General features: G+C 32.1%; 1 long non-coding RNA gene across 1 annotated transcript in view; it reads right to left on the bottom strand.

The window, feature by feature from the left end:
- LOC101675510 overlaps positions 1 to 20,272 on the bottom strand; it is a 91,039-nt gene that overhangs the window by 4,687 nt on the left and 66,080 nt on the right. The window contains exon 2 of the long non-coding RNA XR_199587.3: positions 1,980 to 2,143. This is a non-coding gene — a long non-coding RNA (uncharacterized LOC101675510). The remainder of the gene's footprint in view (positions 1 to 1,979; positions 2,144 to 20,272) is intronic.

Raw genomic sequence — 20,272 nt, 5'->3', positions numbered from 1 at the left:
TCTATCCAGATCACTAAAGCTTTCTCTATATCAGCAATAAGGATCTTTTGCTTTCTTATCATTTTTGTGTGTGTTTATTGGAGTAGCAATTCAAATTTCCTTCAGGAAATTTTCCTTTGATTCACAAGTTCCCTGTTTGGTATAATTGGCCTAGCATTTGGTCTATCTCATTTTTCAACATGCTTTCCTCACTAAGATTAATTATTTCTAACTTTTGATTTAAAGTGAAAGATATGCAACTCTTCTTTCACTTGAACACTTAGGAGAGATTTCAGGGTTTACTAGTCTAATATTTATATTATTGTGCTTCAGTGAATAAGGAGGCCCAAGGAGAGGAACAAGAGACGGGAATGTCAGGTTGGTGGAGCAGTCAGGAGGCACAAAACATTTAGTAATTAAGTTTATTATCTTATATGGGCATGGTTGGTATAGCCCCAGAACAAACACAATAGTAACATCAACGATCACTGATTGCAGATCACCATAACAAATATAATAATAATGAAAAAAGCTTGAAATATTTTGAGAATCATCAAAATGTGATATTGAGACATGAACTGAGAAAATTCTGTTAGAAAAATGACACCAATAGACTTACTTTATGCAGAGTTGTCACACACCTTGTATTTGTAAAAAATGCAATTATCAGCCGTGTGCAATAAAGCAATGTCCAATAAAATGAGGTATGCCTATATTATAATTTAATTATGGGCACCTACCGGTACACCAAACATCAGATTTTCAGGTAATTCACCTTCAAATGACCCTTGTTTTCTTATAAATTTACTGTAGTATATTAAGAAGATTGTGTATTTACATTATGTTTGGAATTTACATCCCACTTTCATGTAGCTCATTTTATTTATTCCTTTAATTATGGTACAAAAGTTATTGCCATTTTATGTATTAAAAACTGAGGTTCAGAAAGGAAACATTTTGATGCTAAGTTAAATAATTAAATATTATCTTTCTCATCCAGACAGAAATAGGTTAACAGATCATAGACGCTTCTAGACCATTTACCATATATATTGTTATATAGGATGCTAACAATATTATTCCAACAAAAATATATTCACTGAGCACAAAGACCATATGCTCTCATTATGACATTCAATCTTCGCAGCAATCCTATGAGTTAGACTATTACTATTATCATTCTCATTACTATTGTCAGTATTATGATTATTGATGTGGATTCAACAAATTGTCTCAAAAGCCAATTAGTATTAAAGCTTAGATTCACTCACAGCATTTGATTTTAGAACTTCCAAATTTGTAAATATTTCACTATTTTAGCATATCTTATTGTCTGGCCAGTATATTATTAACTATTTAAGTGCAAAGAAATGTTTTTTGAATTTATTTTTTCAAAAGATTTTATTTATTTATTTGACAGAGAGAGAGAAATCAGAAGTAGGTGGAAAGGCAGGAGAGAGAAGGGGAAGCAGGCTCCCCGCTGAGCAGAAGGCCTGTTATGGTGCTTGATCCCAGGACCCTGAGATCATGACCTGAGCTGAAGGCAGAGGCTTAACCCACTAAGCCACCCAGGTGCCCCAAGAAATATGTTTTTAATATGCATATTTTTGGTACCTAGCTTATTGCTTACATCTTGGTAAATTTTATTAAGTGTTTTAAAATAAAATCTGTAACTACTATTTTAGTAAGCTTTGCAATCCATTGCAATTTAATGGGTAATTGAGTTCAGCTGTGACAAGAGTATAAACTCCATGGAATAAGAATTTTATTTGCCCTGTTTACTGTATCTCACAAGTTCAGAACAGTGTATCACATTTGTCAGTAATTCATTTTAATAATTATTGACTAAGTGGTTATATTTAACTATAGTAGAGTGAATATAAGGATACAGTACAGAGTGATATTGAAATCAAGGAGCAGAAAGAAAAAAAAAAGATTTGGAGAAGAGAATTCAAAAGCTGGAGCACAGAACAGGAAGGCACAAGCTGGATACTACTTACTGTCAGCACTGGAGATGTTGACCTCTTTGCCTCTCCTCAGAATCCTTGCTAAGTTCAACTTCTGGTTCAGAGATTCTCAAAATGTATGAAGTAATGAGATCACAGATGACACTTGAGATGGCAGAAACCATGACAACAGAGGAGCAATAAAATGGAAGTTTTTGCTGAAAGAAAATAAATTTTCAATAATTGTGGGTACCAGGTATAGGTGTTGAGGTGATGGGGGTTTTCAAATAACTCATTGACTTTTTAAAAATGTAATCATTTGACATTTGATATAACATGCTGTGTGCATGATGCTTTCTTTACTTAAAAATTTTAGTACAATTGTGTTGCAGAATTATTTATCACAGATTTGAGGTATTTTGTAAGTATTGGAAAAGATTAGAAGCATAGGTATCAATCATAACAGAAATACATTCTGTTACATACATTTTTTTGGAGTAACAAAATAAGCTACATAAGCATGGACTATGTAATAAGTTCCTAACAGATATTTGCTTCCAATTAATGAAAGGATATCATATAGGTCAAGATACTACTTTCAAGTATAATTGTTCTCAATTTGGAATGTATCATTTTACCTTTGTTCTGACTCTGAAAAATTATAAAAACTCTTTGGTAAGGATTTTTTTAAATATAAAAAAACAGATAGTGGCACTAAATTGCTTCATAAGTTACTAATTATTTCTAAGGAGATTTTGCTTTGCAATTTATGGTATCTGTCATACAATATAAATTACTAAAATTGGACCATTTATGTCAAAATAGAGAGCGAATTAAATGTTAGCCTTTTGTTAAATTAAGTTAGACTCTTTTATTCAAAATCAGCTAACATTTCAAAAAAGAAAAGGACTATCCCTGATCATAATATCTTTTCACTTTTAAAACTTCATTATATTTGGAAACTATAGTCATACACAGTAAAATACAGATTCAATCATAGAATACTCTTGTTATTTGCTAAATTCAAATCATATAGATTCATGTTTTTTATAATACTCAGTTGTTTTTAAAATGTATGATATCAATATAAAATTTTAAATACTATATATAACATATATCCAATGTCTATGTATTTAATGTGCATACATAATAGATAATAAAACATAAAACTGATAAAAGTAGAAAGAAAAAATATAGGTTTATTTTAGTACTCCGTTCCTTATCATTTTCCTGTATTTGAAATTCTTACAGTTTATCTCATGGCTAATAATTATTTTTAAATAAATTCATTTTAATTCAATTAATCAGCCAATTGAAATTCCAAAAGTCAACAAAGCTTCAGAATTTAGATTATGTAGAATGCTTTGATACTCATAATCATTAAAGGTGGTGGACATATATAGTCTTTCAGCTAATGAGGGTTATCTTTTATATTTCTTTCCAAAAAGAAACCAATGGACCAAAATATTGTTGGCATCTTTGAGACACACTTAGGCCTAGGATGTTAAGTTATAAGATGGTCATATTTTTGGAATGCAGAATTTGAAATCCAACATATGACACAGTAGCTGACTAAGGGTTTGAAAGTACTATGAAATGTTTGATACCTGGAAAAAATCTCCTGAGAGTAAACATTCAGATGCATTTTTTCTTTCTATTCCAAGAGTGATAGGGCTGGAATTATGAGGAAATGTATAGTTGTGAAAGCTTTTGATTTCTAAGGGAAGAAGCAATGTAGAAATTTAAGTATAGTAATAGAAAGTATTACATTTATTTCTAAATACACACTGTTTTTTAACAAATTTATATAGTAGCTCAGTTAAATGGTTATGGCATTTTGACCTCATAATAATGCAGCTACTGTCTCTACCACTTACGTATAATAGAACCTTGAGAAAATAAAATATACTCAATTGGAGAGTTGGAAAAATCAGAAAGCAACACCTGTCTCACAATATAATTATATAAATTATTTAATGTCATAAAATAATCATATGAAATTGTTTACTAAATTTTAAAAGTTTTAAAGAGTTTATTTGCTAATTACCTTTATCCTATCATAATTGAATTTAAAAGAAGATAATAATGATTCTAATAATAATTATATATCTATATCTATTAATAAATATATATGTCATTATTGACAATGATATCAATATAGGTATACTCTCTCATAGGAAAAGCATACATAATTTGTTCTTCTAAACTTTTGTCACAATTTAAAAACTAGACATTTTCAGGTTTATCATTGACTAGAAAATTCCTTGAGTAAAAGTATAGTTGTTTTACATTTCTTTTTAAGAATTTATCTATTTATTTATTTTGGACGGAGCAAGCATAAGCAAAGGGGAGGAGGTGCAGAGAGAGGGGGACAAGCAGACTTCCATGCTGAGGGTGGAGTCCAACAGGGGTTTGAGCCAAGGACTCATGACCTGAGCCAAAATCACTAGTCAAGATGCTTAATCAACTGAGCCAATGGGCACCCCATGTTTTACATTTCATTTTAGAATAGAACTCTTGGAGCACCCCAGGAGCTCAGTCAGTTAAGTGTCTGACTTGATTTCCTCTAAGATCATGAACTGAGGTCATGATAAGGGTCAAGAGAAGGAGCCCTGCCTCAGCTCTATGCTGGAGGTAGAAGCTGCTTAATATTCCCTCTCTCTGCCCCTCCCCTGCTCTCCAGAACCCAAACATATGCCCACACTCTCTCTCTTAAAAAAAATACAAAACTACATACCATCTCTTCGTGCATTAAATTTTCAAAGAAATGCTTCCTTCTTTGAAACTATGGGAAAATACTATGTGACAAGTTATGAGCTAAGATTGCTATAAAAATATGGCTTGTAAATGCCAGGATAATGAGCTATCCAGTTAACTAAAATGTAGTTTCAAATCGTGCCTATTTTATTTCATTCTGTTACATGAAGTAGTTTCCAAATCACTAAGGCAACACACAACAAAGCATTATTTAATTGCTCTCTATTATAATGTCATCCCGATAACAAAATTTCATTCAATAGCTGAACAGTCATTTTCAAGTGCCTTATGAATACTGAAGGAAATACGCAGATGAGAAACACATGCTTCCTCAACTTCAAGGTGTTTATTAGTGAGAGAAATAGTAACCAAACCTACTCTGTTGCAGAGCAGAATTAAGCAAATGTTAAGAGAAATATAAAACATATAGAAGCACAGTAATGGAAGCAGTTAATTTACCTTGAAGAGACATCAGGATGCTGGTTTCAAGATTAAAAGCTCAGTTATGAAATGAATTAAAGAAAAACTTGGTAAATCTAGCAAAACTCTTTAAAATTACCATTAGTGGAGGGTGCTCGAAGAACCGATTCAAGTTATACAATTGTCCTTAACTTCATAAGTGATGTGACTCTTTTTCTTTCTCTCCATAGGGATTTTATATTAGAATTGAAGTTCAAGTTCTACTAGCCTGATGCCATTTTACGTTAAAATTTAGTGTTATTTCATAAAAAATATATAATAATGAAATAATTTTCCCCTTCTAGTTGATCATATATTTTCCATCTTTCATCTAGCTGTTAAAATGGTCAGATGATATTATATCAGAGATGTACTAGCCCTATCGATAAATCTATACACTTTATCTGATCTCTTTATTTCCTGTTTTTGCACACTGTGCCTATTCCTGTTTGTAACAATGGCAGTGTCCTCTGTAAGAAATCTGTTTAGCAAAATTTCATAAGGACAGCTTGCATATCTTTGTTGGATGGCATTTCTGGTCAGTTTAGTGAACTAAAATTCTACTTCCATTGCACACACATACACATACACACATACCTACATGGCGATAACAGCTCAAGTGTTAGAAAAATGTCTTAGATATTTATTTAACCAAACTTGAAACTAAAACAGGGGAATCACTAACTAGGGCAGAAGATAAAAAATAAATTTAAATTCAGATAGCAGGGATAGAGATGAAGCCCTCATAGTTACTAGAAGTAGATATTTGTCATTAGAAATAGGGGGCTGATGGGCCTCCGGTAACTGCAGGAAGCAGAGTCAAGTCCCTATTGTTGCACTGTTTCATTGAGTGAAAGCACTATCATTCTAGATCTTGTATTTAGCTCCTCTCATCTTTTTTCACCCACACCCTTTAGTAATCCACCACATTGTATTCCTAATACTTATCAAATGTTCCTGGATCCTATGGCCTCCTCTGCAATCCTTAGGTTAGTTTTTTCTTCCATTATTTCAATAACATCCTAATTTGTCTTGTTTCAAGTTGGCTTCCTTACATAGGATTCCCTGCTTGATCATAGGGATTATATTCATTAAACATAAGTCTGAATGAAAGCCAATGCTCATCTCTTTTTCTTGTATTTCATGGGTCTCCTTTAACCCTCAAATAAGTTTCATACCTTTTAACAGATGCATAACATCATTCACAATCTCATCCTTTCTTACTTCTCCAGATTTCTTACATTCCTCTTCTTCCATTTTTTTCCCCCATGTTTATCTGTATATTGTTATTTTACGGTTATAATCTTCTTCCCTCTGTGTTCTACCCATGCATGTTTCTGTGCCTCTGCTCTGGCTAGAATGCTTCTAACTATGTACTTCAGGATTTCTCAAGCATTTTGTTTATTTGGAGGCCTTTCTCCCTGTCCAGTCAGCTTGCCCTTACTGCCTCTGGAATGTGTCCTTCAATTCTTTCTCCACTATGGTATGTACACCATTAAAGAACTTACAAAAAGTGAACACAGTTGCCTTGTTTTATGGTTTTCCTTCCCGCTCTATTACTGTATCCACTGGTGCAGTGTATATACTCCATCAATGTTTGTTGAATTAGCAGATAAACTGCATTATTGTGAACCATATTGGAAAAGACAATTCTTTAAGATCATGAATTCATTTATTCTCTTCTGGCCTCAGTTTGGTAATCAGTTAATTATAGAAGATTGAATGAACTGATCTTTAAGGCCTTTGTATAGTTCTTAAAATAGCCTACAAATTCTTCCAAGATCTGATCCCATCACTTCTCTGACACCATTCCCTATTAATCTCTCCAACTCTTTCAGCCATACAATCTGTTTTCTGTTCCCCCAATACACCAGGCATGCATCTTGCTTAGGGCAGTTATACTACTTATTTTTACAGGCCTATATGCCCTCCTCCCTCATTGTCCCCATGGCTAACTTCTCATTTCCTAAAAGACATCATTGTAAGCTACTATAAAAGCTAAGATATTTTATAAATAATATAGAGAACAGAATAGAGTATCAAAAATAAAATTCCCAATTTTGTTTTCCTTTTTCTGTAACAACTTTCTCTTTGTAACACCATTTTATTTACTATTTATTATGTTTATTGATTATTGTTCAACATTTCTTTTTGGAATGCCAACTCCTGGAGGGTATAAAGCTTTGTCTGTACAGGAGTGTATTTTAAGTGCATAGAAAATTTCTTATCACATCAGTAATTACTTGTTGACATGAATACAGGTAATATTTATTTCTATGAATAAAAACCTTGGTTCAAAATCACTGCTTTTCAATTAATTAATCACTCTCATATCTGACTTTGCTCAACGTATGTATTTAGGAAACTGTTTTCTCTGAATTCTAAACCTATCTTGCCTATTCATTAAATCTGTAAAGTCTACTTCAAATCCAAATTAAGATGAGAAAATTTGACTCATCTCCTTAGGTCAAAGTGATTTCTCCCTACACAAAGTTACTGGAGCACTTATTAGTATCACTTACTTGATTTTTAATAATTAAAACTAATACAAAATATTACTTTGAATGATTATCAATTATTTTATCAACTAAGTTATAACTTTCCATGAGTAATTTGTTCACGTATATGTTCATATATGTAATGTACATATATGTTCATAAATGTAATTTGTTCATATAGGTATTGTATTGTATGTGTATATATATATATATATATATATATATGTAATTTGCACTGTTCTGGTTTCCACAATTAAAATCACAAAATAGACAATAACTATATGAAAATGAAAATGTATACATTATGCATTACACAAAATGAAAATTTATGCATTATTTAAAAAACAATAAATTATATCCACCACTTAATTAATCCACAAGGAAGTGTTCTTTTTCTTTATTTTTGTGGGTTTTCTTAGTTGCCAAATAAAAATGTGTATTTTTGGTTACTCTGTATGGGATGGAAAGAACAAGAAAATTATTTCCTTAAATGAGTTTGATATAATTAGGATGCTGCTAATTATATTGTATTTTAATGGCTACCAATCAAGGATCCACTAAAGCTCAGTAAGTTCATGTGGAAGGTTAATGGCTAGAAAAATTAATTCGATTCATTTCCTAATTCAAACTGAAAAGTCACATGAAGTTTTCCTGTCCTCTGTTGATTGAGGGGCAAATGCTCCAGTGACAATTCTTATAGCATACCAATGATACAAAGAATTGAGAGCATTCTGTTTTATTTCCAAATTGCAACTAGGAACTTCTCATGTTTAACAATCATAATAATTTTTAAAAACAAAAATAATTTTAATCACACTCACATAAAGCATTTTATTAAAACAGATCACTCCAGTTATCTTAAAAGAGATACGTTCCTAACATGTTGCCTACTTACTTCCCCTATAAAAAAAACACCTGCATTCATTTCAGATCAAACTTAAAAATAAATATTTTTAATGCATTTATTATGTTTTATTCCCAACAATGAGCTAGTCTTTTGTTTACATATTATCTCTTTACATATTATCTCATTTATTCTTCTTTATAATTATATAAATTATCCCTCAAAACTTTATATTTCTGCATGGAGTAAGTACTATTGTCAGGATGCAATTATGAATGTGATGTGAATAGTAACTCCTCAACTTGGGTAGAAAAGGGCACTGGTTATTCCATTTTACAAAATAGAAAAGAGTAACTTAGAGATAAGTTTGGTAATGTATTCAAACACAGAAGTTCAATAAGAGACAAAATTAGTCAAAACCTAAAGCAGATCACGATACATCTCAAATCCTTACAATGGCTTTCCATCTCTGAATAAATGTCAAAAGCTTTTCAATGGTATATACAATATACATAGTCTATATTCATCTCCTATTTTTTTCTCTACTCCTTACCTAGTATTCTACCTTTTATTTTATCTTCTGTAACACAGTGGAATTCTTGTTCTTCCTGAAAAAAAATGTAGACAAACTGCTTCTTTAGGGTCTTTACCAAGGCTCTGCCTTCAAACACTGAGGTTTTCCCTCCATATATCGACATGACTTACTTATTTCAAAACCTTTAATCAAATGTCACTTTCACTGTGACAGTCCAACTTGAAACCCTACAATTACTGCCCTTTTCTTGATTTATGTTTCTCTATAGCATGCCTCACCATCTGACAACATAATGTGTTTGACCCATTAATTTGTTTATTGACTATCTGCTATCTCAGGAATATAATATACATGAGGTTTGGGAGGTCTATGGTTTTTTTTTTTTTATATATAATTTCTTGGCTTAGAAACAAATGATGCACAAAAATGTTTCTTGGCTGAAACTGCCTGATGTCGTGAAATTGTATTTGCTCAATACATAACTATCCATTGTATGAATGTGCTTGTTTTCACATTACAATTACCTATGTTTTGAGTTATAAATTTTGTTGCTTTTTTTGGAAACTGGCAAGCGGAAACATTTATATCATTATTACTATAAATTGTAATATATTAAATTATGAGATGTGGTGAGCATATACCCATTTTGTCTACCTTTTGGTGGTAGCTATCTGTTCATTTATTTTGCCCACTTTAGATCAACTTTTTAAATTTTCCTGGATCCTAGTTTGTTTTCTAACAGTTTGCTGCATTGCTCATACTGAGCCAACCATTATTTTCCTATCTTGTGTGATTTTGGGTAAAATAATTTCAAAGAAGTTTCATCATTTATATGTGCATTTTTTCAAATATTATAGATTAGATAGAAATGACATCAGTAAGTTTAAATCAGCTTAATACCTCACTGGAATTTAAAATATGGATATTTAAGGAAAATGCCTACCTTGCTTTTGTGTTTGCAAGTCTCTGGACTGCTTGCCTGAAGGGATAAATGAAATCTTCTGTTCTACCCTACCTTTTGGCAATGTGAGCATCTTTGGAGACGATCATGGATACTGAAAGGGGAAAATCCTAGGGTGAACGTCTCTGCAAATTCATACATTTAATATCAGAGATTTGTCCAGGAGTTCACGTTTTGTAGTAATAAATATAAGTATTAAATTTATATAGGTGATATAAAAGGTTTTAATTGATTCAATGATTCATCCAATATGATGATGTCACACAGTTTTTTAACAAAATGAGACTTGAACAGCTATCTCATAATTAAAAAAAAAGTCTTGCAGTATTCCATGTTATTTAGACCAAAATCCATTAAAATACACTGAACTAATTCTAGTATTTCAGTAAATGAGAGATTTCTTTTCTCCCACCTTCATCAGAATAAAATAAACTGAAACTGAAACCTGTAAGATCACAAGGAGGCAGCCATGCCAAAACTGCATTTGAGCTTTCCAAACAGAGTAAGAAGAAAGGATATTAGATCTGAGAGAGAATGAATCTGACATAATGAAGCGAAAGAAGAAGGCCAGTGAGGCAGGAGAGGAGCAAATGGGATGTATGGAGGCATTGGAGGGAAAGGTCATTACAAGAGAACAGAGGAGATAGAAGCCAGATCTCATAGTCATTATTTTTTAGTTTATTCATTTGCTATTTTTTATTTAATTGGTTTACAGCTATAAACACACTTGATAATTTAATTTTTTATGAGAACAGCGGTAATATGAATCTAATAGAATCACCAAAGGTGGTGGACTAGAGTGAAATAAACAGTCTATGAAAGTATCCTTTAGCTATATATTTGACTCAACATAATAATAAAAATAGATGAATGCAATATATTTGATAAATGTTTTCCTTAAATTCTGTTTATATTATTATTTGGAGCATAATAAATGAGTAACTGTGTCCATTTATTATCAGCATGTTATTAAAGCTGCTTGAAGATTTTAAAAATATTTATTCTAGACAGCAATAGGAATGGATAGTAACAATTCATATAACGGGAGATTTTATGGATATTAATCTGATAAATTGTATTTCTTTGCTGTAGCACTCTGAATTTTGTGATTTAAAAATACCAGACTTTTATTATGAAAGATAAGTTACTATCACTTAGTGACTTTGTATAAGTTCCTAATTTCAGTTCTAATTTAAATGACTCGATTGTCCTGTTACACTGGGGAGGGGAAAATAAATGAGTCACCTTGTTTCAAAATGTGAGGAAGTGTCATCTTTGATATTATTAGTCCCTGCATTGTATTAGGCAAGCTGATTTTATGTGCTAGAGCAAAACCCATGGCTCATAAACTCAACAGAGGTGAGTGAGTTATGATGGTCTTGGAAATACGTTAATGAAATTCTGCAAACATCAGTATGGTACATTAGTCTTCATCACATTTGGCTTTATTAAACACACAGATAGATGGGATGCTGTCATGTATGCCAATTGTTTTGCTTTTTCAAAATGACCTAAGGAAATATAAAACTTTTTCTCTTTTTTTTCCAGCCATTTTAACATCATGTGTAAATGATAAAATTTCATAGTTTGGTGATTTAAAGAATGAGACAGTTTAGGATTTTGTCACCATCATGATTTAATATTCATCCACAATCTATAATACATTGGACACCACAGGAAAAAAAAAAGGACACTGCAAAGACACAGTCTATGCCTTTAATTTATGTTTGCTTATTTTCTCTAAAGACTAGAGAAAATATAATATTTGCTTCAGGGTACATGGTTTGAAAGCTGAAGTTTTCCATCAGAACCAATGGGGCTTATACCATAGGAAGGACTAAGTTGGTCTGTTCATCTCAAGGCAAAAGAGATATTAAAATGACAGTACTAACTAATAATAAAAATTCAAATGTTGAGCTCATTGAAGAAAGAATTTGTTCTATCCACCTAATTATATGTTCAGTTTTTGAGTTCAAATCAAGATTTACAATGAGGATTTTCTTTTTTTGCTTTGGGTTAATATATAAGAGATCATGTAATCAATTTAGATTTTGGAACTGAAAGGTGGCAGTCACTTTCAAATGTAATGTAATATATACCTTAAAATATTATATCAAGTGTATTCTGAATGCATAATTCAGTCTATAACTTTCCTTTAATATATTCTTTATACTATTGTCAAAGTAAAGTATTTCAAACACCAAACTCATCCTTCCTTCTAAAAACAGTTTTCACATTTGTCTAACATGTCCTGTCTCCTACAGCCACATTTTATTAATATATATAGTATTTATACCTAATATGTATAATTTGCTTCAAATATCACCTAATATCACTCTACTATATGATATATATATAATATCATTCTCTCTGTGGTTATCCTTATTTGATCTCCTTATAGATGGCAAGGTAAAAATTATGTTACACACCAGAGCATTACAAAAGTTCTCCAGGGTAAGATTTTCTTTTGTTTCAGTTGTTGCTATTCATTTTTTGTGATGATAATGAGGATGGTGATGATTCTTAATTTTTGGTATCTCTTATTCCTGATCATAAGATAATGCTATACATTTTCTAGGCACTCAGTGTTATTAGTTGACTATACAAATATATACTATCTGCCTATGTATGCAATTTGTGTATATATATACACATGCTATATGAATATATGTATGCATTTTTATATGTGAATGTATAAATTATGACTTCACAATATCCACAAATGCAGAATCATATCATATTCCACAGGGCCAACTGTAAAATCAAATTTGAGATGTGGAAACTTGTAAGAAAGAATAATGTAAGTTTTACAACCACACGTATAAAGAAAACTTAGGTACATGTATGAAAATGTATCCCTGTGGTGTTAGACAAGGATATGAGGAACATACTTCTCTTTATGCTAAATTTATAAATATGAGTGCACATACCCGAGATTTTGAGTCTGATATTCTGTCACAAATGTGGTATTAATTGATAGCTCAGTAAGAGTTGACTGTAACCTGACTCAATGTGGTTCTACAGAAAATGAAGTTGAAATATCAAAAGTTTCTTGCTGAATTGGAAAGGTAATGAGATTCCAAGTCCATTGAAGACAAGAATGTTGCAAGGGATTTTACATTGCCTGCCATGCTAATCTACCATTTAGAAACATTCCCAGATGAGGTAAAAAAAAATATATATATATATATATATATTTTAACAGGCATTGAGAAATTCTTTAATGAGGAGAGAGCAAGCATCTTACAAAAATTATTCTTTGGGTTGTTTTCTGAAGACCAGAGACGTGGGTGTAAATGCTGTTAATGAAACATGCTAATTGGATGGCAAGTGTGGATAGCAAGATGCTGGTATGACAGAATTCTAGTACCAGTTCTAAATTGTCTCACACAGTTACTAGGTGTTATCTTTAATCAGAATAGAGTGATCTGAAAAACTATTTGTGATAACTAACCAATTATTTGTTCCCATGACAAATACAACTGGGTGCAAGTTCAATTAAAAAAGAAAAACCTACAGGTCTTGTAAAATGTGCCCTAACTTGAGTCACTGTAATACAAAACTCTACCTATGACTCATCTTTCAGATGAATCAATTCATACCCTTTATGGATCCATGGAGTATTTGTAAGTAAAAAAGTACATTTTGACACTACACACAATTACAAATTGTAATTCTCTTTGCCTAGCAGATAAATGTCATTTGCCAAGGTAACTCTGTATTTAGTAAGGTAGATTAATGCTAGTTTTTCATATATAATTGTATGAATTTCCTGTTATATTCATTATTAATTGTGGTGGTAGTTTACCATTGTAATGTTACAAATCTGTTTGTTCATGTTTGTCTTACTTATCAGTCCCTTATCAGGTAATAGAAGTCTAGTTAGTATTGCACATCTAATATTCCTTTTGGAGCTCCTACAAGACCCAGGGGCAGATTTGTCAGCTCTGTCAATCCTATGACCACAAAAGGTAAGTCTAACTTAAAGTTGCCCTGGTGGCCCTCTGGCTTAAAATTTTTCACTGAGTTTCTGAGCCTAAAACATTCTTTTTGCTATGTGTCAGATACCCATCAGAAGCATCAGTTTTATCACACAATAATTATGATTTTTGTTGTCCCACACTGATTGAACACTGAATCAATCCCCCAGTGTTTCCCTCTCTTCCTATACTTCATGTCAATTAATAATAGCATAATGTTAAGTAATAATGTGATAATTTCCAAACACCATCATCAGTGGATTCATTAACATCTTAAGTGAGGTAGAAATCTATCCCAAAGGTTGTTTTCTAAAACAGCTCCTAATAGCAATTTTCTGAGTCTGAATTCCTAAAAACAAAAACAAAAACAAACAAACAAAAAAACCCAAAAAACCTTACACACAGACTAAACGTCAAGACTTTTTTTTTGAAAGGTACAATCCTAAGGGAATAGGAGTAAGACAGTAGGGATGTGAGATAGGAAAAACAGGAAGAAATGCACAATGAAGCATAACCTCCCTGGTTATTGTTTCACATGAAAACCTAAAGAAAGACAGTTGTTTGCAAGCAGATACTTCTATATGGTCATATGGACTGGCTCCACGGAAAAATTGCATTAAGTAGTTAGGAGAAAAGGAGGGGGAAGAAATGATCTGTCCATTACCCTCTCATTTCCTGTTTGATTCGATTCAGACAAGAACCGTTTCATTGCTTGAGGCTATCCAGCCTCAAAAGCTAGTGGTTCTATTTTAACCAACATGACCTATCACATCATTGAGCAGGAATCTAATTTCTAGCATGGCTATATAATAGACCAGCTAATAGAAACATTAAATGTATATGGGCAGTGACTTCTTGGTTGGAGTTACGTGGGGATATTAAAAAAAATAGCATGTCTAATATTCTTCAAATGATCACAAATAAAACTTGATTTCAGTATTATACCATACACAAAATCATTTACAGACAGTTTAAAAGTAAAATATACAAAACATAGTATAAAACATTTTGAAGAAAATTCAGAACATCTTCATGTCCTTGGTAGAGTGGGTTACTATTAACAACAACAACAACAAAAAAAAAAAAAACAAAAAAAAAAACAAAAAAAACCAGAAAGTTGAAATGATAATAAAATATTGAAATAAAATTTTAACTACCTTAAATTTAATAACATTTGTTGTTCAGCAGATACTATAAAATGTTTATAAATAAAGCCACAAACTGGGAGAAGATATGTGGAAAACATGTAGGTCACAAAATAATAGCAATAAGCTCTATGTGGTATCTTGAAGAATAAAGGAAAGAAATACAAACAAATATATAAGTAGATAGACAAAATCATAGACCACGATTAGAAAGAATAAGAATCATGTTGGCATCTTAGTAACCAGTCACAATCTATATAATCATTAGCAATTAAACCACAATGATACATGATTTGATACTGATTGAACTGGCAAAAAATACAAGTGCAAAATTATATAACATCAGAGAGAATGTAAACTGCAGTTCCTGGATGACTCAGTCAGTTAATTGTCTGGCTCTTGATTCAGCTCAGGTCATGATCTCAGGATCCCGAATCAAGCCCCTATATGGCTCCACACTGGGTGTGGAACCTGCTTAAGAGTCTCTCTCACCCTCTCTCTCTGCTTTTCCTCTACTTCTGTTTGTGTGCACACACACTGTCTCTCTCCCACTCTCTTTCCCTCTAAAACAAATAAAACAAAAATCCCTTAGTGAACTAAGGATAAAGAAAACATCCTTAACAAGAAGAAAATTCATAACACACCTACATCAAATGTTTTAATTAATGGAGAAATGCTACCTTTATTCTCTAAGATGGAAATAAGGCAGTAATGCCCATTATCTCTCGTTCTTTACATGGCACTATGTATTCTAACCTGAACTGTAAGAGAATAAAAAAGGGAGAAATGTTAAGACAGAAAATGAAGGTAACCAGATTGGTCTGTCTTATAGACAAAATGATGATCCCACTCTAATCTAAAAAGATTAGAAATAAGAAGAATAGCAAGATTCTGAGTATGAGAATTGATTCATGGAAATAAAATGGATTTTTTAAGACCAATAATTAAGAGTTATTAATACATAAGATAATTTACAGTGTCAACAAAAACTATAAATTACACAGTAATATATTTAATGCATATTAGCATCAAGGGGATGAAGAAATTTTTCTGAAAGGCATAAATGATTGTCAGAATAAATGTTGATTGAAGACAATATTATGAGGATTCACTGTTGAATGGAGAAGGCAATATTGTAAGGATATCAGTTAATTTCAAAAGGATCAATAAAATTATTTAATATGTATTTGATATATAGCTAAGTAATTTTAAAAGTAAACCAAAAGAGAGACTTTTAAAGAAATTCAGACATTTTAAATCATTTTTTAAGAGGGCAGACCTGCCAAAGGGAATAAATAGGAAGTTCAGATATCTATTTATATATCTCTATCAATCTATTGCTTATCTATCTATCTATCATCTATCTATCATCATCCATCTAATTCATTCTAGGATAAATGGGGAGAACAAATCAATATATGTGATGAACTATTTAATCTAAGATATCAAGCAAGCTGGCTCACTCCCTTGAACATAATAAAAGGAGATCTCAGCAGCATTTACAGAGCTGGACTTCAGATTCATCTGGCTTAAATGTGAGTAAATAAATGATGAAATAATTACAGGGAAATATAAATCCTATATATTGCACTCAGGAAAGGACTTTTGAAATAGAATATCTAAAACATTAAAGAAAGTATGAAGAACTGATGAGTTTAACTATAACACCATATGCAAAGCTTAGGAAAAGTTATATTCAAACGCAAAAACCTACAAGAGGCTAAAAGCTAAAATAAAAAAGAACTTTTGTAAATCACTAAGAAATAAAGCAGGAAACACAATGGAAAAATGGAGAACAACATAAACAAACATTTCACAGAGGATAAAACCAAAATAAATTCCCTATAAGGTACACGAAATCATAATGGATTAAAAAATGAAAATTAAAAAGTACCACATACCTAGGTGGCTCAGTTGGTTAGGTGTATGGCAGATGCCTAACAACTGAGCCACCCAGGTGCCCCAAAGTGTCTGATTCTTGATTATGGCTCAAGTCATAATCTCAGAGTCGTGGGATAGAGCTCCATGGGGGCTCTGTGCTGATCATGGAACTTGCTTAAGATTCTCTCTCTCTCCCTGTTCCTCTGGCCTTCTCTACTCCCCCTGCCCCACTCACACTTGCACACTCTCTCTTAAAAAAAAAAAATGTGTACTACATTATATCCATAACATTTTCAAAGGTAAAATACTGGGATTATACTTGTGGAACTGAAGAAAACTCTCCACTGCTAGTAGAAATTTGGCTTGTGCAGCTACAGCAAGTAGTTTACTATATTCAGTCAACATACATTCAATGATTTGGTGATTCCTTGCCAGAATATATAGCCTAGAGAAATTTTCACACAATCCTGAAAGATGAAATGTACCAGAACTCATTCAGCATTCTTGTGGTAATGGTAATGTGGTAACGGTGTCTGTCTGGAAAGTATTTAAATTTTTGTTTCTTCTTCTTTTTTTAAAAAGATTTTATTTATTTGACACAGAGAGAGATCACAAGTAAGCAGAGAAGCAGGCAGAGGGAGAGGAGGGAAGCAGGCTCCCTGCTGAGCAGAGAGCCTGATGCAGGGCTTGATCTCGGGACCCTGAGACCATGACCTGAGCTGAAGACAGAGGCTGAACCCACTGAGCCACCCAGGTGCCCCTAAATTTTTATTTCTGAATAAAGAGATAAAGAGTGGTTACACCCCGTGGAATAAAACGCAGCAATCAGAAGAAAGAAACTAGTGTATGTGCAACTTTTAAAGGTAAACAGGTGAAAAGAACCATGTTTTATATTGCTGAATTAGTTATTCATTTTGAAATTACATCCTCCCCAAATCAAAGATATATAAATCACCAAATAGGTGATTTATTTTTAGAGAAAAATAAAACAGATTTTTCCAATCAAGGGAAGAATAACAATATGAGATCATGTCCTGGTTACATGTCAATTACCACATTCCATACAGTGAGGATGTGATCAACATGTATTCAATGATAGTAAGAAGAAACAGTTGAGATTTAAAAATCACATACCACTTGCCAAAGCTGTAAATCAGTGTTGAAATAAATACCTAGATATAAGTAAACTTAAAAACTGAGCTTTTGACAATGCATATATTAAATATATTGAAGTACCTATGAGCTGATGGGAATGAGAATGAGAAAAGCTAAGAAGGATGGAATATATGGATACAATGAGGAATAAATGAAACAAAGGAAAGAACAGTGGATGAAGAGTATGCTGAATTGAGTTGTACTTCTAACCCAATTCTCCACACAGAAGTTGAAGAAAGAAAACAAAAAGAAAATAAAAACCAATAGATCAGGAAAGCAGGTATAACCAGGTGATAAGTGATTAAGAAAACTGCAACTGTGGCATGCAATTTTTAATGATAGGCACATTTCCTATTTAGTTTAGAGTACGAAGGTAGCTGCACATATTAGGTTGGGTTCAGCAGTATATTCACACTGCTGATGTTTTCAGAATGTGATAATTCTGGTATTTATTAAGTTTAGAGACTCGGTTTTCAAATAGTTTATCCAAAGCTTACAATAAGCAAACACTTAAGAAATGCAAAGAGCAAAATCTCTCTATTGTGTTTTATTTAAAATATTTAAATCATTAGGTGAAAAGGTAATTAAGTCATTACATTAAGTGAAATAAGTCAGAGAAAAGACAAATACAAATGTTTTTACTTATATGTGGAACTTTAGAAACAAAATGAATTATCCTATGGGGAAAAAAGAGACAAACCAAGAAACAGACTTTTAACTATAGACAAATTGATGGTTACCAATGGGCGGGTGGGTGGGTAGGTAACAGTGAAATAGGTGATGGGACTTAAGGAGTGCACTTGTGATGAGTATAGGTTGAATCACTATATTGTACACCTGAAAAATCACTGGAATTTAAATAAAAACTAAAAAAATCAGGTTGTTGAAGGAATTAGGCAAATTATATACTTAAATTGCTGGAATTTATTTCTAATTCTACTAATTAGAGGAAGTACAAAAAAGATAATTACTAACTCATCTAACTCGTTTTTCAAAACATCCCTATTCAAATAGTTTATTTTTTTTTTTTAAGTATTTTTTCAGGAACATCTGGGTGGATCAGTTAGGCATCTAACTTGTGATTTTGGCTCACGTTGTGATCTTAGGGTTGTGAGATAAAGCTCTGAGTTGGGCTCCATGCTGGGTGTAGAGCCTGCTTAAGATTCTCGCTCTCTTCCTCTGCCCTTCCCTCTGTCTCTTGAAAACAAAACAAATATATATACATACATATATCCAAAATAAGTGAACTGAACAATTTTGTTGCAGAAATGACACTTTAATACACTTTTTTTTTTTTTAACGAATCCTTAACTAAAATCAATGTGTACAATATAGTCCTAGTTTTGTCCCTAGTTTTCTCAAAGGCCGAGTCTTACGGACCACATTTTTGGTTTTAGGAAAAGTACGAAAGTCTTTAAAGATAATAAAAAACAGTTTCCTCAATCAGCTCTCAATTTAGAAAAACTTCATTATTGTAATAATTTACATTTATAAATAGAATTATTAGAATAAATCTGTGTGTCTTATAGCTGTCAAATTTTGTTTTTTTATATTAAAAATTAAAACATTTCTTCATACACATGTCTTTCTACAACTACTGTGGTACAAGACATGTTACTAAATACAGGTCAGAGTGGTATATGAGAAAATGAATTAGGTTGTTCAGAGACGGAAATTGGGAAGAGAAGAGTGATGAATTGGGGGCTGAAAGACTTGAATTTAAGGCCTAGTCTTTTCCTGGAAAAGTATGTGACTTAAGATACACATTTTTCCACCCAATTTTTTAGTTTCCCTTTCTGCAGAAGGATCTAGAAGCACAGTTACACACTGCACATTCTAGAAGTATTTAAAACATAGACAGTCCACCGATTGAAGAAATCTTTTCTGAATGTTTGCTATGGGCAGACGTTGTTCTATATGATGATGAAGCAGTGATATAGAGTAAAGGCAAGAAAAGTTAAGGGCTTATCAAGGCAGTGATGGTAACAATGGCTCATGGAACTAAACCTAAAAACAAGAAAAAAAATCACTGGAAGGATGAGGAATAAGGAGCTTTAAATATGTAGTAGCAACACAGGTACATTTTTGTAGGATCAAAGCAGTTTGGTGTTGGACAACTAAAGTATTACACT

Source organism: Mustela putorius, unplaced genomic scaffold (assembly GCF_011764305.1).
Source record: "Mustela putorius furo isolate JIRA1106 unplaced genomic scaffold, ASM1176430v1.1 tig00003974_pilon_pilon_pilon, whole genome shotgun sequence".
Classification (NCBI taxonomy): Eukaryota; Metazoa; Chordata; class Mammalia; order Carnivora; family Mustelidae; genus Mustela; species Mustela putorius.
The sequence above is the reverse complement of the archived record's forward strand: the minus strand, read 5'-3'. Positions and strand labels throughout refer to the sequence as shown.